We start from the raw sequence: 24033 nt of genomic DNA on the forward strand, positions 1-24033 counted from the left end.
CCCAGCCATGTGCAGGTCTACAATTTTATCCCGGATGTCCTTAGTCAGCTCTCTGGTCTTGGCCATTGTGGAGAGGTTGGAGTCTGTTTGATTGAGTGTGTGGACAGGTGTCTTTTATACAGGTAACGAGTTCAAACAGGTGCAGTTAATATAGGTAATGAGTGGAGAACAGGAGGGCTTCTTAATGAAAAACAGGTCTGTGAGAGCCGGAATTCTTACTGGTTGGTAGGTGATCAAATACTTATGTCATGCAATAAAATGCAAATTAATTACTTAAAAATCATACAATGTGATTTTTGGGATTTTTATTTTAGATTAGACCTCTACATGCTTTTTAAGTAGGAAAACCTCCAGAATCGGCAGTGTATCAAATACTTGTTCTCCCCACTGTATGACTTCCAGTTTGCACAAAGTCCAATGAAGTTCCTTGAGGGCCGTCGTGGTATCGGCTTGAGGGGTATGTACACGGCAGTGACAATAACCGAAGAGAATTCTCTTGGGAGATAATATGGTCAGCATTTGATTGTGAAGAATTCTAGGTCGGGTGAACAAAAGGACTTGAGTTACTGTATGTTGTTACAATTACACCATGACTCGTTAATCATGAAACATACACCCTCGCTCGTCTTCTTCCCTGAGATATGTTTATTCCTTTTGGCGCGATGCACTGAGAATCCCAGTGGCTGTACCGACTCTGACAGCATATCCCGAGAGAGCTATGTTTCAGTGAAACAGAGTATGTTACAATTCCTGATGTCTCGCTGGTTCGGCCACCCTTGCCCGGATTTCGTCAACTTTGTCATCTACAGTGCCTTGCGAAAGTATTCGGCCCCCTTGAACTTTGCGACCTTTTGCCACATTTCAGGCTTCAAACATAAATATATAAAACTGTATTTTTTTGTGAAGAATCAACAACAAGTGGGACACAATCATGAAGTGGAACGACATTTATTGGATATTTCAAACTTTTTTAACAAATCAAAAACGGAAAAATTGGGCGTGCAAAATTATTCAGCCCCCTTAAGTTAATACTTTGTAGCGCCACCTTTTGCTGCGATTACAGCTGTAAGTCGCTTAGGGTATGTCTCTATCAGTTTTGCACATCGAGAGACTGAAATTTTTTCCCATTCCTCCTTGCAAAACAGCTCGAGCTCAGTGAGGTTGGATGGAGAGCATTTGTGAACAGCAGTTTTCAGTTCTTTCCACAGATTCTCGATTGGATTCAGGTCTGGACTTTGACTTGGCCATTCTAACACCTGGATATGTTTATTTTTGAACCATTCCATTGTAGATTTTGCTTTATGTTTTGGATCATTGTCTTGTTGGAACACAAATCTCCGTCCCAGTCTCAGGTCTTTTGCAGACTCCATCAGGTTTTCTTCCAGAATGGTCCTGTATTTGGCTCCATCCATCTTCCCATCAATTTTATCCATCTTCCCTGTCCCTGCTGAAGAAAAGCAGGCCCAAACCATGATGCTGCCACCACCATGTTTGACAGTGGGGATGGTGTGTTCAGCTGTGTTGCTTTTACGCCAAACATAACGTTTTGCATTGTTGCCAAAAAGTTCAATTTTGGTTTCATCTGACCAGAGCACCTTCTTCCACATGTTTGGTGTGTCTCCCAGGTGGCTTGTGGCAAACTTTAAACAACACTTTTTATGGATATCTTTAAGAAATGGCTTTCTTCTTGCCACTCTTCCATAAAGGCTAGATTTGTGCAATATACGACTGATTGTTGTCCTATGGACAGAGTCTCCCACCTCAGCTGTAGATCTCTGCAGTTCATCCAGAGTGATCATGGGCCTCTTGGCTGCATCTCTGATCAGTCTTCTCCTTGTATGAGCTGAAAGTTTAGAGGGACGGCCAGGTCTTGGTAGATTTGCAGTGGTCTGATACTCCTTCCATTTCAATATTATCGCTTGCGCAGTGCTCCTTGGGATGTTTAAAGCTTGGGAAATCTTTTTGTATCCAAATCCGTCTTTAAACTTCTTCACAACAGTATCTCGGACCTGCCTGGTGTGTTCCTTGTTCTTCATGATGCTCTCTGCGCTTTTAACGGACCTCTGAGACTATCACAGTGCAGGTGCATTTATACGGAGACTTGATTACACACAGGTGGATTGTATTTATCCTCATTAGTCATTTAGGTCAACATTGGATCATTCAGAGATCCTCACTGAACTTCTGGAGAGAGTTTGCTGCACTGAAAGTAAAGGGGCTGAATAATTTTGCACGCCCAATTTTTCAGTTTTTGATTTGTTAAAAAGGTTTGAAATATCCAATAAATGTCGTTCCACTTCATGATTGTGTCCCACTTGTTGTTGATTCTTCACAAAAAAATACAGTTTTATATCTTTATGTTTGAAGCCTGAAATGTGGCAAAAGGTCGCAAAGTTCAAGGGGGCCGAATACTTTCACAAGGCACTGTAGGGACTGGACATTAGCTAGTAATATACTCAGAAGCGGTGTGTGGTGTGTGCGCCTCCGAAGTCTGACTAGAAGACCACTTTGACTCCCTCTCCTCCGGCGGAGTTGTTTTGGGTCGACCTCTTCAAAAAATTCAAATGCCCATGGTGTTGAGGACAAACGATCGACTTTGGGTAAGTGGTATTTCTGGTCATAGTGCTGGTAAGTTCACGTCACTCTGATATCCAATAGTTATTCCCGCTGTATGTAATAACACTTAAGATTTTCTGGGCTAACAATGTAAGAAATTATACATAACAAAATGAAATAATGCAAAGGACTAGAAGGACTTCCTAAGGACTAGGAACGAGGCAACCAGTTCTAGCGTAGGCCTACATCATCATGTTGTTGGTGCAACAGTATCTTCTATATCAGAGAGGAATAGGCGAAGCAAGACTATGTTAGCTCCATGAAGTAAGAGATAACATTTCATCACAGACTTTCTAAACCCGGAGGTGCAACATTGCGAGACTTCCGGAAATGCTTGCGAAACAGACCAAACAGCCCAGGGTTTGAGAAGTCAATGAGAAAAGTGATTTTTCCCCCCTTTCTTGTGAATTTTCTAACAATCTAAAGGCAAAACCTATATTTGAGCCAACGTCTTAAATAGTTGAACATGTTATGTGTTTTGCTAGCCAACATCGCCATGACATTGTCTGCGTGTGTGATCAGCGTTATCAGGGATTTCTATCTTCATACTGTACTGTCTTTGATTTTATATAACCAAATATATGGTCCCACTCCCCTGGGAAACACCGAACAACACTTTGGTTTCTACCCTGTCACAAGAAAGCCTACATAGAGATCATGTTAGTATTCTTATTCCTAATTCTATGAACACCTCCTAGGCTTTTTCATTAATTGTCATGTCAAACAACACTATTACATTTGAACTATAGAATTAGAATAATCTTTCTATTTCCATGATTCCAACAGTTCACCCACGTGTTTTGATCTAAATTGCAAGTCAAATCTAAGTTGCAATATTTGGTTAAAAATAAGGCCTAGATTGTTTGCCCATGTTGTGCAGCCCTACGTGGCAGTGTGGCAATGATCTCAAATAAGATCAACTTTTTGTCATGCACAACTCATAAAGCAAATGTAGAACTTTTATTATAAAACACTGTCAAATACCATCCAGAAAATATTGTAATATGATATTTTGGCCATATCGCCCAGCCATAGAGTGTGTGTTAGTGTGTGAAGTGGAATGTGTGTGTATTTTAGGGGAGTGTTCCATCCCTCACAGGTCAGGTCATATATCGTTCACTGGAAACAGTATGAAAATCAACAATGGAAAAAGCATAGAGTTTGCCAAGTCCCTGCACAATCACTAATGTCAACAAAAGAGCTGTGTCAGTTAAACAAAAAGAGCTGTGCAGTGTGTGTGTGTGTGTGTGTGTGTGTGTGTGTGTGTGTGTGTGTGTGTGTGTGTGTGTGTGTGTGTGTGTGTGTGTGTGTGTGTGTGTGTGTGTGTGTGTGTGTGTGTGTGTGTGTGTGTGTGTGTGTGGCCGTGCATGCGAGTGCGTGCACAAGGCTATATAAAAAAAAACAACATAAAACCATTTATCAGTTATTTAACCGGTAGCTTTTGGAGAGGTCCATCCATACGTCCATGTTGTTAATTTCACCGACGCCGACCTCTCCACTCCCACTTCATTATCCGAATGTGTGTTGCTCAAATAACAGTCCTCCTACAATTGTCTTAGACTAGATAGTGTGTCGATTCCACCTGCACCAATCTGTCTCGTATCTTGCAAAGGGTAATGTGATAGATCAAAAGTAATCCGGCTACCTAGGTAACATCTTTTGTTGAACCTCATTATTGTGCTTCATTGAGCAGAATTTTGGAAGTTTGGCTAGCATAAATTTATCCAACAGCTGACCCAGTCACTGAAATTATCTTTGACTGAAACGATGCTGCTGACCAACCAGCTACCTACTTATGTAACTATGTAATGGAGCAGCCGCAAGCATGAGCCCGAGCAGCAACTTCATTACAAGCATGAGCGTGGGAAGCTTTTGAGAATTCTGCCAGTGTTGCCGGGGACATGGATCTGCGTGGCTGCGACTAGTTTGGGGAGGGAAAATTTGCAGGCACCCCAGTGACCACAACCACTAGAAACATGAAAAGTAATTTGTTATGTAGTTGCATGCAAGTAACTTGCTGAGGACTGAATCAAATGTGCTCTGGCTAGCTGTGACTGTTGGGGCTCCATCCTTTCGAACCCCTGCCAAGAGACCTCTTCTATCAACAAGTGCTGCGTCAGAGTAAGAATGACAAGATGAAGAACGCCTTACAGACGTGGAAAGTTGTGCATCCTGACGTAAATGATCTGCTCCTACTTATATGGATTATTTTGTATATGTTATCTGCAAATGTTTCTCTAAAGTTATCATTTTAATGCATGAATCATCTAGCTAATCTGTTTGGCTGGCAAATTGGCTGAACCATGCGCCGATTGAGCAATGTCTGTTGTCCCCTCCAGAGATTGGACAGTTTGATGAGCCAAGCTGGTGATCCATTTTCTCCCCATTTGTGGGCATAGTGTCCATCAACAGGGCACGGATATCCTCAGCCTGAGGACTGAGGAGGATGTGGTCAGAGGGAGAGTTACTGGGTGATAAGGGATTTCCCGAGGCATGCATCTAAAAATATAATGGATGGGAATTATAGTTAGCAGACTACTTCATTGTAAGTCAGAAACTTAGTTGTGCAGCTGTAAAGATATAGCACATGCACACATTCACCATGTCTACCATTTTGAGCAAAAAAACACGAGAGCTCTTGTTTATGTTGATAATCAGAGAAGACTGAACACTTCAACATCTTCATGTTATCAACCGCTAACACTAGTGTCGAGCGGGGTGAAATCCCACAGAGGAGAGGACAGAGGACACGAGAAGTGACAGAAGACAAGTAACAGAGGAGAGATGAGAAGACAGGAGAGACAGATGACGAGCAGAGAAGATAGGAGAGAGAGGACAGGAGAGACAGAAGACAGGAGAGAAGTGACAGGCGATAAGTAACAGAGGAGAGACAGGAGAGACAGACGAGAGGACAGGAAACCATCTATGAAACCGTCATTAGAAAGCACATACACCACCAATAGAAGAATCAACCATTACACCTCCAAAAGTTAGCTAGCATTAGGTAAACGAGCATAACGTCAGGTAAACGAGCATAGATAGCTTGTAAATCAAGCCAGTTATAGCTAGAAGTCAACAGGGTTGGTAGATTACTTTCTAAATGTAATCCGTTACAGTTACTAGTTACCTGTCCAAAATTGTAATCAGTAACGTAACTTTTGGATTACCCAAACTCAGTAATGGAACCAGATTACATTCAGTTACTTTTAGATTGCTTTCCCCTTAAGGAGGCATTAGAAGAAGACAAAAGTGTATGTTACCAATTGAATGACATCTATTGCAGGATAAATCAATGTTAACGTTTACGTAAATTATATCTTTACATTGAAAACCAAATCAGAATTCCATGCAGTCATTGCAACAAATGTTATATCCCTTGATCTTCATGAATATGAGTTATTAGCCAGCCATATGGAAGTATAGATTAGCCAAATTATTTTACCTGAGCATAACCCCAAAACTAAAGACTTAATAGCCAGCCCTACTCTATTGCTTATGATTATGTTGTCATGGAGGACTGATTGGCCTAGAAAAGCTGAGGGATGGGCCTAGAGAAATGTAACCACTTTTAGATTAATAGACAGAGCTATGGATGCAAGAACTGATCATCCATGATATCAAAATTATTGTTTTAACCATGTAATGAGGCCCTGGCCCTAGCTCTCACCCTCTGATCCAACAGGTCCCAGAAGTGCTCAATGGGATTGAGATCTGGGCTCTTCGCTGGCCATGGCAGATCACTGACTTTCCTGTCTTGCAGGAAATCACACACAGTAGGAGCAGTATGGCTGGTGGCATTGTCATGCTGTGGAGGGTCATGTCAGGATGAGCCTGCAGGAAGGGTACTACATGAGGGAGGAGGATGTCCTACCTGTGACACAGCATTGAGATTTCCTGCAATGACAAGCTCAGTCCAATGATGCTGTGACACACCGCCCCAGACCATGACAGACCCTCCACCTCCAAATCGATCCCACTCCAGAATACAGGCCTCGGTGTAACGCTCATTCCTTTGACGATCAACGTAAATCCAACCATCAACCCTGGTGAGACAAAACCGCGACTCGTCAGTCCTGTCTGGTCCAGCGATGGTGGGTTTGCACCCATAGGCAACATTGTTGCCAGCAATGTCTGGTGAGGACCTGCCTTACAACAGGCCTACAAGCCCTCATTCCAGCCTATTGCGGACAGTCTGAGCACTGATGGAGGGATGGTGCGTTCCTGGTGGAGCTCGTGCAGTTGTTGCCATCTTGTACCTGTGATGTTCGGATGTACCGATCCTGTGCAGGTGCGGTTACACTTGGTGTGCCACGGCGAGGTCGATCAGTTGTCCGTCCTGTCTCCCTGTAGCGTGGTCTTAGGCATTTCACAGTACGAACATTGCAATTTATTGCCCTGGCCACATCTGCAGTGCTCATGCCTCCTTGCAGCATTTCTAAGGCACGTTCACGCAGATGAGCAGGGACCCTGGGCATCTTTCTTTTAGTGTTTTTCAGAGTCAGTAGAAAGGCTTCTTTAGTGTCCTAAGTTTCCCTAACTGTGACCTTAATTGCCTACCGTCTGTAAACTGTTAATGTCTTAACGACCGTTCCACAGGTGCAAGTTCATGAATTGTTTATGGTTTATTGAACAAGCATGAGAAAGTGTTTAAACCCTTTACAATGAATATCTGTGAAGTTATTTGGAAGTTTACAAATTTTCTTTGAAAGACAGGGTCCTGAAAAAGGGACTTTTATTCTTTGAGTTTATATATCCAAAAATGGATGCAGGAACTACAGATTGAACCTTTAAGTCTATCAAAAGGGTGTGAGTTGGAACATTAGGCCTATGGGTTACTTATTTTATCAGTATGAATTAGATTGAGCAATAAAAGCCCCACATATTCCTTGGGTTGGGATTCGCACTATGCAGCTGCAGCAAGAGCACATTTTTCCCCGGCTGTCCACTGGTTTCAAAAACAATGATTGATAGACAGTTTAAACTCCTTGAATTCAACCATTATTGGGTTCAAATACACATTTAGATTTGTGAACAGTCATCCACTACAACCACAATCCATAAGGAGCAAATAGCTAAATGAGAGAGCAGCAGTGTGATCCACATCAATGCACTATGTAGAAATCAATAAGTGATATCCGTATCGCCGTAGACAACACCAAGCGTTTATTCAAGTTGGATCAACTTTGGATGCTGACAGCAGTCACACCATTGGAAGACATTATAAAAGGGCACAAGGCGAGACCCAAATGCAGACAATATTCATTATACCAAAAGGGTTAGGCGAGAGTTCATAAACCAGGTCAGAGTCTAAACAGTACCAAGGGATAGGCAGGCTCGAGGTCAGGACGGGCAGGGGTTCAGTGAAAAGGTCAGAGTCTAAACAGTACCAAGGGATAGGCAGGCTCGAGGTCAGGACAGGCAGGGGTTCAGTGAAAAGGTCAGAGTCAAAACAGTACAAGGGGATAGGCAGGCTCGAGGTCAGAAAAGGCAGAGAGGTCAGGCATGCGGATTCGGCATCAGGACAGGCAAGGGTCAAAACCAGGAGGGCTAGGAAAAAAAAACAGAGACTGGGGGGGGGGGGGGGGAAGAAAATAGGCACTAAGAGAACCGCTGGTTGAATTGGGAAAACAAGACAAACTGGCACAGAGAGATAGGAAACAAAGGTATAAATACACCAGGGACTAAAGGGGAAAACAGGAGACACCTGGAGGTGGGTGGAGACAATCACAAAGACAGGTGAAACAGATCAGGGCGTGACAGACATCGCTTGGACTGTAGCCTACAAAAGCCTGTGCTCTTTTCCCACCGATGATGGAACACATTTGGTGTTTGTCGTCATAGTGGTTTCTGATTTGTGGTCAGACTCGCTCAGGTGGAACAAATTAAGCCTTTTTTTCCCCCAATGTTGATTTGAATGTCATTGAGAAAACAGAAGTGGCAAATGTTTTTTCACAAACATCCTTTCTGAATTTAAAAGTAATCCTCAAAGTAATTATCTCATTTTTCAAAAGTATCTGTTAATCTGATTACAACATTTTTTGCTGGTAACGTAACTGATTACAGTTGTTGTTTTCTTTTTTACATGTAATCCGTTGCTCCCTAACCCTGGGAGTCCCAGTAGTTCTTGTTGCTAATCTTATTGTTGCTTCTGTTTTTCTGGCAGTGTTTAACAGGTGCAAATAATTCCCAGTCAAGAGTGTGTGAGTGATTTCCTTTCGGTGTTCATGTGACATAAGCTCGCCGACGTCACCGCATGAATCTAAAATGTTATTATAAACTGGGTGGTTTGAGCCCTGAATGTTGATTGGCCGAAACATGTATTTTTACTGCTCTAATTATGTTGGTAACCAGTTTATAATAGCAATAAGGCACCTTGAGGGTTTGTGGTATATTGCCATAATACCACGGTTAAGAGCTGTATACATGCACTCTGTGTTGCATTGTGCATCAGAACAGCTCTTAGCCAGTGGTATATTGGCCATATGCCACACCCCCTAAGGGCATAATTGCTTAAATAACTGACTGAGTGATGGAGAGAGAAATTGGCCTCAGTGACAATTACTTGAATAGTGCAATGGATGTTTTGTTTATTAAGTTGATGACTAAAGTGTCTTATTTGGAATAAAAAACAAATGATTTCTCTATAGGGCCGTCTAATGAGAATTGTCTTTCTATGCCATACTTCAGCTGAACTGCAGTACCGGAAATACCCTCTGAAGATAAGTTGTAGCCTCCCGAGTCAGCTGTTGTACTCCGCTGACCCGCAGAGAAACATGCTGATCTAGAGACAGACGGATTTCTGATGAAAGTCAGTTCCTCTTAATTGTGGGGCTGCAATGTCTACAACTTCAGGGTCATTTTAACAGGCTAAGCAAGCTTTTTATGTCAGTGAAGGACGTGTTAGCTACCTAACTATGTCAGTAAGCTAGCCAGCTACAACAGAATTTGTGCAGGAGATTATTATTTTCTCACAATTGCAAATTATTAAATCACTGTCAAAACATTTATAATAATTTAGCTAGCTAGTTATTCTGCCTAATTCATGGTGTCATACGAGGGCGCAGTGATAAAATACATTTCTATTTTTTTATGGGGAATGCTTGTTATTTTAATATGAGTTCCACATCCTACGAGAGAGATCAGTAGAAGGACTAGTGTAGTGAGGAGTGAAGCCATCTGAGGTGAGACAATGTCCTCCTACAGTACTGATCCACCTGACATGGGTTCAAACTGTATTAAAAATCTTTTAAATACTTTCTGTGCATGATCGAGCTTTACCTGGCACAATGGTACAAATAGAGTCTCAAGTGCATCCACCCCACATCTCTGGCACTCCAGACAGGGCTTAATCTAACGCTCACAAGTATTTGAAAAATATTGAATACTTTTGAATCCCAGGTCGGTATGCTAGACAGGGCTATAATCCATATAGTGGTGATTAGATTTGAGCTGCTGCGTCACTCGATACTGTGATAGAACTACGCCTTGGGCTGTCTGGTCCACCACCACGTCCCTATTGTAATCAACCACGGGGGTGAGAAGGCAGTCTATCATTCTCCACCAGGCACGTCCACATATCCAGGTCAGGTTTATCAAACAAACTTTGGTTCATACTAACACATTCTCATGTCCTGTTATGTCATCTCAACTCTACATATTCAGATTGTTCTGCCAAGGACACTCTTTTCAGTTTGAGTCTGTTATTCCTTGGGAACTGGTCCTATATCCAATACATTTCAGTATTACACTATATATACAAAAGTATGGGGACACACCTTCAAAATAGTTAATTTGGCTATTTCAGGCATACCTGTGTATGATAGGTGTATAAAATTGAGCACACAGCCATGCAACCAGACAAACACTGGCAGTAGGCTGGCCTTACTCATGAGCTCAGTGACTTTCAATATGGCACTGTCATAGGATGCCACCTTTCCAACAAGTCAGTTTGTCCAATTTATTCCCTGCTAGAGCTGCCCCAGTTAACTGTAAGTGCTATTATTGTGAAGTGGAAACGTTTAGGAGCAACAACGGCTCATCCGCCAAGTGGTACTCCACACAAGCTCACAGAATTGTACCGCCTAGTGTTGAAACACGTAGTGTGTAAATATCGTCTGTCCATGGTTGAAACACTCACTACCGAGTTCCAAACTGCCTATGGAAGCAACGTAAGCACAAGAACTGTTCGTCGGGAGTTTCATGAAATGGGTTTCCATGGCCGACCAGCCACACACAAGCCTGAGATGACCATGCGCAATGCCAAGCATCAGCTGGAGTTGTGTATAGCTCGCCGCCATTGGACTCTGGAGCAGAGGAAACACGTTCTCTGGAGTGATGAATCATGCTTCACCATCTGGCAGTCTGACAACTGAATCTGGGTTTGGCGGCTGCCAGGAGAATGTTACCTGCCCAAATGCACAGTGCCAACTGTAAAGTTTGGTGGAGGGGTAATAACGGTCTGGGGCTGTTTTTCATGGTTCGGTTCGGTGCTTCCAACTTTGTGGCAACAGTTTGGCGAAAGCTCTTTCCTGTTTCAGCATGACAATGCCCCCGTGCACAAAATGAGGCCCATACAGAAATTATTTGTCAATCTCTGTGGAAGAACTTGACCGGCCTGCGCCGAGCCCTGACCTCAACCCCACCGAACACCTTTGGGATGAATTGGAACGCCGTCTGCGAGCCAGGCCTAATCGCCCGACCTCATTAATGCTATTGTGGCTGAATCCCTGCAGCAATGTTCCAACATCTAGTGGAAAGCGTTCCCAGAAGAGTGAAGGCTGTTATAGCAGCAAAGGGGGGACCCATTACATTAACGGACATTATTTGTTTTTATGAGATGTTCGACGAGCAGGTGTCCACATAATGTTGGTCAAGTAGTGTGTATATACACAATAAAGGGACCACTTAAACAACACAATGTAACTCCAAGTCAATCACACTTCTGTGAAATCAAACTGTCCACTTAGGAAACACTGATTGACAATAAATTTCACATGCTGTTGTGCAAATGGAATAGACAACAGGTGGAAATTATAGGCAATTAGCAAGACACCCCCAATAAAGGAGTGGTTCTGCAGGTGGTGAACACAGACCACTTCTCAGTTCCTATGCTTCCTGGCTGATGTTTTGGTCACTTTTGAATGCTGGCGGTGCTTTCACTCTAGTGGTAGCATGAGACGGAGTCTACAACCCACACAAGTGGCTCAGGTAGTGCAGCTCATCCAGGATGGCACATCAATGCGAGCTGTGGCAAGAAGGTTTGCTGTGTCTGTCAGCGTAGTGTCCAGAGCATGGAGGCGCTACCAGGAGACAGGCCAGTACATCAGGAGACTTGGAGGAGGCCGTAGGAGGGCAACAACCCAGCAGCAGGACCGCTACCTCTGCCTTTGTGCAAGGAGGAGCAGGAGAAGCACTGCCAGAGCCCTGCAAAATGACCTCCAGCAGGCCACAAATGTGCATGTGTCTGCTCAAACGGTCAGAAACAGACACCATGAGGGTGGTATGAGTGCCCGACGTCCACAAGTGGGGGTTGTGCTTACAGCCCAACACCGTGCAGGACGTTTGGCATTTGCCAGAGAACACCAAGATTGGCAAATTCTCCACTGGCGCCCTGTGCTCTTCACAGATGAAAGCAGGTTCACACTGAGCACATGTGACAGACGTGACAGAGTCTGGAGACGCCGTGTAGAACGTTCTGCTGCCTGCAACATCCTCCAGCATGACCGGTTTGGCGGTGGGTCAGTCATGGTGTGGGGTGGCATTTCTTTGGGGGCCGCACAGCCCTCCATGTGCTCGCCAGAGGTAGCCTGACTGCCATTAGGTACCGAGATGAGATCCTCAGACCCCTTGTGAGACCATATGCTGGTGCGGTTGGCCCTGGGTTCCTCCTAATGCAAGACAATGCTAGACCTCATGTGGCTGGAGTGTGTCAGCAGTTCCTGCAAGAGGAAGGCATTGATGCTATGGACTGGCCCGCCCGTTCCCCAGACCTGAATCCAATTGAGCACATCTGGGACATCATGTCTCTCTGATGCTTTAGTCCAGGTCTGGGAGGAGATCCCTCAGGAGACCATCCGCCACCTCATCAGGAGCATGCCCAGGCGTTGTAGGGAGGTCATACAGGCACGTGGAGGCCACACACACTACTGAGCCTCATTTTGACTTGTTTTAAGGTCATTACATCAGCATTGGATCAGCCTGTAGTGTGGTTTTCCACTTTAATTTTGAGTGTGACTCCAAATCCAGACCTCCATGGGTTGATAAATTTGATTTCCATTGATCATTTTTGTGTGATTTTGTTGTCAGCACATTCAACTATGTAAAGAACAAAGTATTTAATAAGAATATTTCATTCAGATCTAGGATGTGTTATTTTAGTGTTCCCTTTATTTTTTTGAGCAGTGTATTATTACATGGCACAGTACACTGTCCCATCTCTAGGGACTTCTGTCTAACAAATAAAAGTCCTGTTTCAGTTCAGGTGTTTGATGGTCTTCTAACCCAACTCTTACTCGGTCCTACATCACAGCAAGATGTTGTTCTTCTGCCAAGCGAATATCCATTCCAGCTGTTCAAAGGTTTCCCTCTATCCCACTCTCCCTGGGTCCTAAATTCCAGCAGAATATCCTTGTTTTGACCCAACCTCAGTCCCCCTCTTTGTTTTTCTATGTCTCTCACTCTCATCTTTCACCATTATTTTTTTTTTCAATTAAATGTAATATTGTTATTTTTTCTAATTTCTTCGATATTGTACTTTTTATTTTTGTGGGGTTTTTTTCCCTTCAGATGATCAAAGCAAACTCAAAGTCTGAGGGTCACAATCACCTTCATCTTTGTATGTTTGACCCTGACTGTCCTGGTCCTCTCTTTGCTGGTTTCTTAGTTGGTGATGGGTTAGAGCTTCAGAATATCGTCTCCACTCGATCCCTGATCTCCTTGCAAGATCCTTTTTTAGTCAGTTCAGCTGACCCCCAATTTTCCCGTTTTGGTCCTCTCTCTCGCTCTTCTGTTGTGTTGGCTTATAGCTCTTCAGAACATGGCCTTTCTTTCAGATGGTTTTGGATGTTGTTCTGGATGGGGTGTCTGACCTGATAACTGTGGTTGGCGACCCCTTTTGGGACAGCAAATTCATCAGGGATATCAAGTTCATCAGGGACCTCGTAACTCTAGATAAGAATAGCATACAGGGAGTTTTACTATGACTTTGGCAGTGCGGGACAAACCAAGTCTTGGGCCCTGGGAAAGAGCATGTTTTAAAAGGCCTGCCTCTTGTCATCGGAGAGAACATTTTGCAGATAATTAAGCTAATTTCCTTCAATTCTACACATTTTGTCATGGGGGCCGAGAGATTTTGTTGCAGCTTTTAAGCTAATATCCTGAAATTCTATACATTTTGCCAAGAGGTAGAGAGATAACTTTGCAGTTTTAAGCTTAAAGCAAGAGTGCCCAATTGAAACAAAGGGATGGGCCTGGAGACATTTAACCAATCAAATTCATAGACAGAGCTATGGATGCAAGGACTGACATTCATGATATACCAATTCTAGTTTTAACCATGATTTGAGGCGATACAGTGTTTGTTTACAAACATTGGCGTAAAACAAGCTATTGAGTCCTGATGGGGCACAACAGTTGAACTAAGCTCATGATGCATTTCTAAGTTATATTCTTCAAGAATCAATGGGTACATAATGGTATTCCAAACCCAAAAATGGATGTAGCAACTAAAGATTCCAGTTTAAATTAGTGCTGCTTGAAAGTCTGTGAACCCTACAGGGAATGCCATTATTTTGCACAATTTAAAATAAAAAAATCCTTATTTAAACCCCAATTCGTAATAAATACATTCCAAGTAAATGACAGAAACAAAACAAAAAATCAAAATTTTCATTACTTATTTAACAAGTGGTTTATTGAACAGAAAACCGATTTGATGTGCAAAAACGTGAACCCCTCAGTCAATAGCAGCGATAACTTGGATATCTCCTATAGCCAGCAATCAGTCTCTGACATCTGTTTTGAGGGATTTTTGCCCACTCCTCCAGAACTCAGCCAATTGAGTGAGGTTCGAGGGTTGTCTGGCATGAATTGCCTGCTTCAGGTCCTGCCACAGCATCTCAATTGGATTTAGGTCAGGACTTTGACTTGTCCAATCCAAAACAAATCTTCTTTCTCCTGGGCTATTCTTTGGTAGATTTGCTTGAATGCTTTGGGTCGTTGTCTTGTTGCAAGACCCATTTTCGGCCTAGCTTTAGCTCCTTGACTGATGGCCTGGCATCTGTTCAAGAATCTCCTGGTAATACCTCAGAATTCATGGTTCCCTTGACGATGTGGAGTCGTCCAAGTCCAGAGGAGGAAAAGCAGCACCAGATCTTGACATTCCCACCACCATGCTTGACTGTTGGGATAAGGTTATTTTGGTGGTAGGCAGTGTTGGGTTTTCGGCAAATATAGCGCTGTTGATTGTGACCAATAAGGATCGAGACCAATTTTGGACTCATCGGTCCAGACAATGGACTTCCAGAAACCTTCAGGTTTGTCCCAGTGGTCTCTGGCAAAGTTAAGAAGGGAAGATTGGTTCTTTTTTTGACAGCAGAGGCTTCTTCCTAGGAACCCTCCCAAGAATGGCATTTCAATTCAGTGTTCTTATTGTTGAAGCATGCAGTTACCCGAGACGCAGCAAGGGTGGTCTGCAAATCTCTAGATGTTATGTTTGGGTTGGCTTTTACCTGATTTACTATTGTTCTTGTGGCTCTTGGTGATATTTTGGAAGGGCGTCCACTTCTAAGCCGAGTTGCTGTCATGTTAAATGCTCTCCATGTGTAAATGATTTGCCTCAGTGGACTGATGGAGCTCAAATCTTTTTGAGATAATTTTATAGCCTTCCCCAGACTGATGTGCTCTCACTACCCTCATCCTGATGTCCTCTGAGATCTCCTTTCCTCTCAGCATGGTGTGCTTCGCATTCACCTGGATGGGTAAATCCAAACTGACCAGGTTTCTTATCTCTTTATCAGAGTCCCGCCCAAACTCTTACCTAACAAGTTCTACTTTGATTGGTTCAATTGGTACCCAATTATTTACCCACCTGATTCTACTTACCTACTTGATTTAACACAATGCAACTCGGGGTTCACTTATTTTTGCACCTGCACCAATTCCTTTTTAATTGTGTTGTTCTACTACACGTATGCTTTCCTTACACCAGCATATGGTATTGGTAAATATAAACCTGTTATGTCAGATCAAAAAGACGGATTCTGATTAAATGACGTTTATGGTCAAATCTGTAATTGCACAAGGGGTTCACATACTTTCAAGCAGCACTGTATGTTAAAATAATAAATATGGAGAAAAATGGCAGACTACAAGAAGATCAGGCAAGAAGTATAAAGTTAAAGCATGACTCATTGGTGGAACACTGAATACCAATATCCCTTTGAGCCTCCCAGGTCCATGTTGCCCAGGATTAAGAACATAAATGGTTTATTAATAATATTACATTGTATTCTATTGTATTACACCCTCAATGTATTCCAAGGATCCCTCAGGGAACATGTTTTAAATCTGTGATTAGCTACAAATTATAATGTAAATGTTATTTTTTTCAAATGTGGTCACTGGCTATTGTATAGAGAAAGAGATTGATGTTGGATGTCCTTATGTGAAGGCCTACCTTTACATTTTTTAATTTTTTTTTTAATGTAGATTCAAAGATAAACAGCTGGATGACATCTACAACCAGAAGGAAAAGATAAAACGTGCAGGAAAGGAGTGATGGTAATGTAGTCGTTTTGTGTTTGCGGTAATGCAGTCAAAGGAAGGTTGAACAGTTCTTACCTATGCTGTTTCGTTACAGATGCAAAGGTTTATGTGGACCCGCGGAAGAAAGGTAAAGGTGCCGACAATGAAAACAAAATCCACAATGATTTTAAAAGTCAACGTTTCTATTGTTGCAATTTCGCCAATGTATGTTATGGCTGAAAAGTAACATTTTGCTTGTTAAGAGACAATACGCTCGCTCCTCTTATGGAGTTGAACTTTCCTTTGTGGCTGTGAAAATATTTAGTTTCAGTCCCTTTTTATGTCTGTTATCCCCACAGATCAGCCGAAGGTAGCTTTTTCAGTTAGACTTGATGAAGTTTGTACCTTTTTTAATTATACAGTGTATTCAGACCGGTGACTGTTTTCCACATATTGTTGCGTTACAGCCTTATTTAAAACATTTAAAAATCCAATTAAAAAAATCCCTCATCAATCTACATACAATACCCCATAATGACAAAACAAAAACAGGTTTTTATACATGTTTGACCGAAATGTTATGTTTACATCAGTATTCAGACCCTTTACTCAGTACTTTGTTGAAGCCCCTTTGGCAGCGATTACAGCTTAGAGTCTTTGTGGGTGTGACGCTACAAGCTTGGCACACCTGTGTTTGGGGGAGTTTCTAACATTCTTCTCTGCAGATCCTCTCAACCTCTGTCAGGTTGGTTGGGGAGCGTTGCTGCACGGTTATTTTCAGGTCTGTGCAGAGATGTTCGATCAGGTTCAAGTGCAGGCTCTGGCTGGGCCACTCAAGGACATTCAGTCCTGCAGAAATGTTTTGTTACCCTTCCCTAGATCTGTGCATCGACACAATCCTGTCTCGGCGCTCTACAGACAATTCCCTTGACCTCATGGCTTGGTTTTTGCTCTTACACGCACTGTCAACTGTGGGACCTTATTACAAACAAGTGTGTGCCTTTCCAAATCATGTCCAATCAATTGAATTTACCACAGGTGGACTCCAATCAAGTAGTAGAAGCATCTCAAGGATGATCCATGGAAACAGGATGCACATTAGTTTAATTTTGAGTCTCATAGCAAGGGTCTGAATACTTATGTAAATAAGGTATTTCTGTTTTTTGTTTTTGAATACATTTGCAAAAATTTCTAAACACCTTTTTTTCACTTTGCCATTATGGCGTATTGTGTGTAGATTGATGTAGAAAAAAAATATTTAATTTATTTTAGAATAAGACTGTAATGTAACAAAATGTGAAAACAAGTCAATTGGTCTGAATTCTTTCTGAATGAACTGTACCTAGTTCCTGTTTTACCAAAGGTATATTTTTCAGTTAGACTTGATGGTGGGACTCTTTGACCCCATGGCACCACTATCACCTTAGTCACAAGAAAGTCAATATAAACATTGGCAACGAATACAACACAAACACATGCACTTTTTGTGTCATCTTCTCTGTCATTTTGATCAAAATAAGCTTTCCCTCCTCCACAATAATGTCTTTCCTCTCAATGGTCTCTGTCACATGGATCTTTACAGCACCAGTTAAAGGAGTCTACTAATTCACTTTCAACCACTACAAGAGAAATGGAACAGCTATTGCCAATGGATATGATCACAACTCCAGCGATGGTGATGACATGGTGAGTACCGTGTCCTTGGAGGTGGGGAATCAGGTCTGGGTGACCCTCATCGATCGCACTCCCATTGGGGTTGAGGAACTGATCACCACCTTCAATGGTTTCCTGCTCTTCCCCATGTGAGGAGAGAGCAGGGCCCGCATTCATAAAGCGTCTCAGAGTAGGAGTGCTGATCTAGGATCAGTTTTCCTTTTTTTAGATCATAATGAATCAAGGCCCTGGTGTTTAGAAGCAATACGGTGTAGAGAAACTTACATATGTGTTTGTACAGCCAATGTTAGAAATATCAACTTTGCATGTTTTAGATTCTTCAAAGGAGCCACCCTTTGCCTTGATGACAGCTTTGTTGAGACAGCTGCAGAACTTTGGGAGAATTTTAGTTTTCCTGAGGCATTGGCAGCTAGGGGTTGTGTCCCCACTCCAACGTGATTGGCCCTGTGGGCGATTGCATTGGGAGTGAAATCACAACATCCTGCCTGACCTACTTGAAGGAAAATTTCATCCCAAAACTATGTTTTGGTATTTGTTAAGTAGTCAAACAGTAGGAACACCTTACTAATATTGAGTTGCACCCCCCCCCCCCCCCCCCCCCCCCCCCCCCCCCCCAGCCCTTTTGCCCTCAGAACAAATTTGTCAGGGCATGGACTCTTCAAGTTCAAGGCCCATGTTGACCCCAAAGCTTCCCACAGTTGTGTCAAGTTGGCTGCATGTCCTTTGGGTGGTGGACCACACACAGGGAACTGTTGAGCCTGACAAACCCAGCAGCGTTGCAGTTCTTGACACAAACCAGTGTGGCTGGCACCTACTACCATACCCCATTCAAAGGCACTTAAATATTTTGTCTTGCCCTTTAACCCTCTGAATGGCACACATACACAATCCATGTCTCAATTGTTTCAAGGCTTAAAAATCCTTCTTTAACTTGTCTCCTCCCCTTCCTCTACACTGATTAAAGTGTATTGAAAGCAGGGGCATTCAATAAGACATCAGCACAGATCTCTTTCACACTGCCTCTCTCTCCCTCTTTCCCACTTTCTTTCTGTTACTCCCTCTCCCTTTTCCTATTTTTTTCTCTCCCTCTCTCTGTTTCTCCCCCTCCTCGCTCTGTACCTCTCCTTTTGGCTCTCTATTACTACCACCCTCTCACTCTCTCTGTCCCCCTCGCTCTCTCTTTCCCTCTCTCGCTCGGTTCCTTTCTTTCTTTCTTTCTTTCTTTCTTTCTTTCTTTCTTTCTTTCTCCCACCTTCTCTCCTCTCTCTTTTCTTCACTCTCTTGCACCCTCCCCCTGTCAAATGTGTAAAGCATGGGGATTTTCCAAGATTGAAAAAAACCCAGACATTGCTGATGTTAGATTTGTCACTTAAAATGAACTTTGTGATTTTCAAAAGCAGATGTATAGTCAGCTTTGTGGTCCTGTGTGTATTGTGTTATACAGGGATATTCCTGGTTGACTACCACTCTGTGGATATATTGTGGACTAACACTTTATTGTCTGACCTCGATAATGGCTCAGGAGGGAGAGAGGGATGGAAAGAGCGGTAGAGGAACTGATAATGACAGAGGATGTATGGAGAGTGGAATATAAAAGCGAGGGACGGCATCAGAGGGAGATATAACTAATCCTCTCCCTCCCTCCATCCCTCAGTGACTGTGCATCGCCAAAGGGAGAAAAAAGGCAGGAAACAAAACAGCCCTAAGCACTAGCTCACCCTCCTCTCTTCTCCTCCTCCTCTACTCCACGACCACACTGTCTCACACACAGACTCCCTTTCTTTCCCTCTCACTCATTTCTTCTAAAATACTCCCTCACTTCCTACCTCCCTTCTGGCCCCCTTGACCTGTTTCTGTCCTCTCTTCTCTCTCCTAACCATTGGTTTTGTTCTCTTCTGGAGTTCTCTTCTCATTGACATTCAGTCCAGCTCTGAGGCTAGTTGCAGGGCAACCACGGCACAATACCATTCGTAAATGCAAATGCACACGCACACACACACACACACATACGCATGCATGCACGCACACACTGCCCAGTGGGAGACGCTGATAAATCACCCTCTGGGCTTACAGCTCCATCTCTCCTTCTCTCTCCCCCTCTTTCTCTCGCTCCCTCTTTCTCTCGCTCCCTCTCCCCTTGTCCCATAACCTCCCTGGCACTACAAAGCGCTCCTCTTTCATCTCACACCCTTCTCATCCCATCTCATCCCATCTCTCACTCTCCCATCTCTCACTCTCTCTTAGCCACAATGACCTCTGTTTAGGTTACATTCTCTTCATCATATTAGTATTCCGTCCTCCCAACCAACTACCTGATACTAAATAATATCTAGTTGTAGCCAGCTCCAGCATCTCCAAGGTAATCTGGCCTACCAGCCTGCTCTCTCTTCAAACCTATATGCAGTAGCAATTGAGACTGGGAACGAGGTTCTCTCCAAGGATTTAACCAAGAGTGTTATCAGTGCTGTGTGCGTCCTCAGAGTTTGTTACTTAACAATACAGTTTTTGTGACAAAACCATCAACAGAAACGCATTTAACTTTAATTTTTCATTCAGTACATTGGAATTTAACGGTAAAAGTAATCTTTCTGTTCAAAACATCCTCATGCACAGCTTTTTATCAGCAAAAAGTCAGTTTGATGGGAAGATTTCTCTGGTGGGAATTATTGTTTTATGCAGATTTTATAATATTCACATGAAAATCTTTTGCATTTTGCATGGAAACCTAGCTACAGTGCCTTGCGAAAGTATTCGGCCCCCTTGAACTTTGCGACCTTTTGCCACATTTCAGGCTTCAAACATAAAGATATAAAACTGTATTTTTTTGTGAAGAATCAACAACAAGTGGGACACAATCATGAAGTGGAACGACATTTATTGGATATTTCAAACTTTTTTAACAAATCAAAAACGGAAAAATTGGACGTGCAAAATTATTCAGCCCCCTTAAGTTAATACTTTGTAGCGCCACCTTTTGCTGCGATTACAGCTGTAAGTCGCTTGGGGTATGTCTCTATCAGTTTTGCACATCGAGAGACTGACATTTTTTCCCATTCCTCCTTGCAAAACAGCTCGAGCTCAGTGAGGTTGGATGGAGAGCATTTGTGAACAGCAGTTTTCAGTTCTTTCCACAGATTCTCGATTGGATTAAGGTCTGGACTTTGACTTGGCCATTCTAACACCTGGATATGTTTATTTTTGAACCATTCCATTGTAGATTTTGCTTTATGTTTTGGATCAATGTCTTGTTGGAAGACAAATCTCCGTCCCAGTCTCAGGTCTTTTGCAGACTCCATCAGGTTCTTCCAGAACCAGACTCTTACATTCTTCCAGAATGGTCCTGTATTTGGCTCCATCCATCTTCCCATCAATTTTAACCATCTTCCCTGTCCCTGCTGAAGAAAAGCAGGCCCAAACCATGATGCTGCCACCACCATGTTTGACAGTGGGGATGGTGTGTTCAGCTGTGTTGCTTTTACGCCAAACATAACGTTTTGTATTGTTGCCAAAAAGTTCAATTTTCGTTTCATCTGACCAGAGCACCTTCTTCCACATGTTTGGTGTGTCTCCCAGGTGGCTTGTGGCAAACTTTAAACGACACTTTTTATGGATATCTTTAAGAAATGGCTTTCTTCTTGCCACTCTTCCATAAAGGCCAGATGTGTGCAATATCTGGCCTTTATTGTTGTCCTATGGACAGAGTCTCCCACCTCAGCTGTAGATCTCTGCAGTTCATCCAGAGTGATCATGGGCCTCTTGGCTGCATCTCTGATCAGTCTTCTCCTTGTATGAGCTGAAAGTTTAGAGGGACGGCCAGGTCTTGGTAGATTTGCAGTGGTCTGATACTCCTTCCATTTCAATATTATCGCTTGCACAGTGCTCCTTGGGATGTTTAAAGCTTGGGAAATATTTTTGTATCCAAATCCGGCTTTAAACTTCTTCACAACAGTATCTCGGACCTGCCTGGTGTGTTCCTTGTTCTTCATGATGCTCTCTGCGCTTTTAACGTACCGCTGAGACTATCACAGTGCAGGTGCATTTATACGGAGACTTGATTACACACAGGTGGATTGTATTTATCATCATTAGTCATTTAGGTCAACATTGGATCATTCAGAGATCCTCACTGAACTTCTGGAGAGAGTTTGCTGCACTGAAAGTAAAGGGGCTGAATAATTTTGCACGCCCAATTTTTCCGTTTTTGATTTGTTAAAAAAGTTTGAAGTATCCAATAAATGTCCTTCCACTTCATGATTGTGTCCCACTTGTTGTTGATTCTTCACAAAAAAATACAGTTTTATATCTTTATGTTTGAAGCCTGAAATGTGGCAAAAGGTCGCAAAGTTCAAGGGGGCCAAATACTTTCGCAAGGCACTGTATATACAGTGGGGCAAAAAAGTATTTAGTCAGCCACCAATTGTGCAAGTTCTCCCACTTAAAAAGATGAGAGAGGCCTGTCATTTTCATCATAGGTACACTTCAACTATGACGGACAAAATGAGGGAAAAAAAATCCAGAAAATCACATTGTAGGATTTTTAATGAATTTATTTGCAAATTATGGTGGAAAATAAGTATTTGGTCAATAACAAAAGTTTATCTCAATACTTTGTTATATACCCTTTGTTGGCAATGACAGAGGTCAAATGTTTTCTGTAAGTCTTCACAAGGTTTTCACACACTGTTGCTGGTATTTTGGCCCATTCCTCCAGGCAGATCTCCTCTAGAGCAGTGATGTTTTGGGGCTGTTGCTGGGCAACACGGACTTTCAACTCCCTCCAAAGATTTTCTATGGGGTTGAGATCTGGAGACTGGCTAGGCCACTCCAGGACCTTGAAATGCTTCTTACGAAGCGACTCCTTCGTTGCCCGGGCGGTGTGTTTGGGATCATTGTCATGCTGAAAGACCCAGCCACGTTTCATCTTCAATGCCCTTGCTGAGGGAAGGAGGTTTTCACTCAGAATCTCACGATACATGGCCCCATTCATTCTTTCCTTTACACGGATCAGTCGTCCTGGTCCCTTTGCAGAAAAACACAATTGGTGGCTGACTAAATACTGTTTTGCCCCACTGTACTGACCAGTTGAATCCAGGTGAATGCTATGATCCCTTATTGATGTCACTGGTTCAATCCACTTCAATCAGTGTAGATGAAGAGGAGGAGACAGGTTAAAGAAGGATTTTTAAACCTTGACAATTGAAAGATGGATTGTGTACGAATTGAGGCTGTTCTGAGGGTAAACGGGGGTGTAACTCAATATTAGGATGATGTTCCTAATGTTTTGTACTCTCAGTATATAATAACAAAGCATTGTATCATAAATGACTTATAACTAACATATTATATACTAACATATTAACATAACAAAATCGTATAATAATGTAATATAATAAAATCACATTACAAAAATATAAACGCAACAAGTTTTAGTTCCATGTTTCATGAGCTGAAATAAAAGATCCCAGAAATGTTCCATATGCACAAAAATATTATTTTTCTCAAATGTTGTGCACAAATTTCTTTACATCCCTGTTAGTGTGCATTTCTCCTTTGCCAAGATAATCCATCCACCTGACAGGAGTCACAGATCAAGAAGCTGATTAAACAGCATGATCAATATACAGATGCACCTTGTGATGGGGACAATAAAAGGCCACTCTAAAATATGCAGTTTTGTCACACAACACAATGCCATAGATGTCTCAAGTTTCGAGGGAGCGTGCAATTGGCATGCTGGCTGCAGGAATGTCCACCAGAGCTGTTGCCAGAGAATGTAATTTTAATTTCTCTACCATAGGCCGCCTCCAACGTTGTTTTAGAGAATTTGGCAGTACGTCCAACCGGCCCCATAACTGCCGACCATGTGTAACCACGCCAGCGCAGGACCTCCACATCCGGCAATTTTACCAGCAGGATCGTCTGAGACCAGCCACCCGGACTGCTGATGGAACTGAGGAGTATTTCTGTCGTTAATAAAGTCATTTTCTGGGAAAAAAAAAA

General features: G+C 42.7%; 1 long non-coding RNA gene across 1 annotated transcript in view; it reads left to right on the top strand.

The window, feature by feature from the left end:
- The window catches only part of LOC110500418 (uncharacterized), a 28699-nt gene extending 4666 nt beyond the window's left edge, over positions 1 to 24033 (top strand). Inside the window, exons 2-5 of the long non-coding RNA XR_002470101.3 lie at positions 16324 to 16395; positions 16475 to 16507; positions 17942 to 18045; positions 23831 to 24033. This is a non-coding gene — a long non-coding RNA (uncharacterized LOC110500418). The remainder of the gene's footprint in view (positions 1 to 16323; positions 16396 to 16474; positions 16508 to 17941; positions 18046 to 23830) is intronic.

Source organism: Oncorhynchus mykiss, chromosome 21 (genome assembly GCF_057628025.1).
Source record: "Oncorhynchus mykiss isolate SJ-2025 chromosome 21, ASM5762802v1, whole genome shotgun sequence".
In the NCBI taxonomy this organism is placed as follows: domain Eukaryota; kingdom Metazoa; phylum Chordata; class Actinopteri; order Salmoniformes; family Salmonidae; genus Oncorhynchus; species Oncorhynchus mykiss.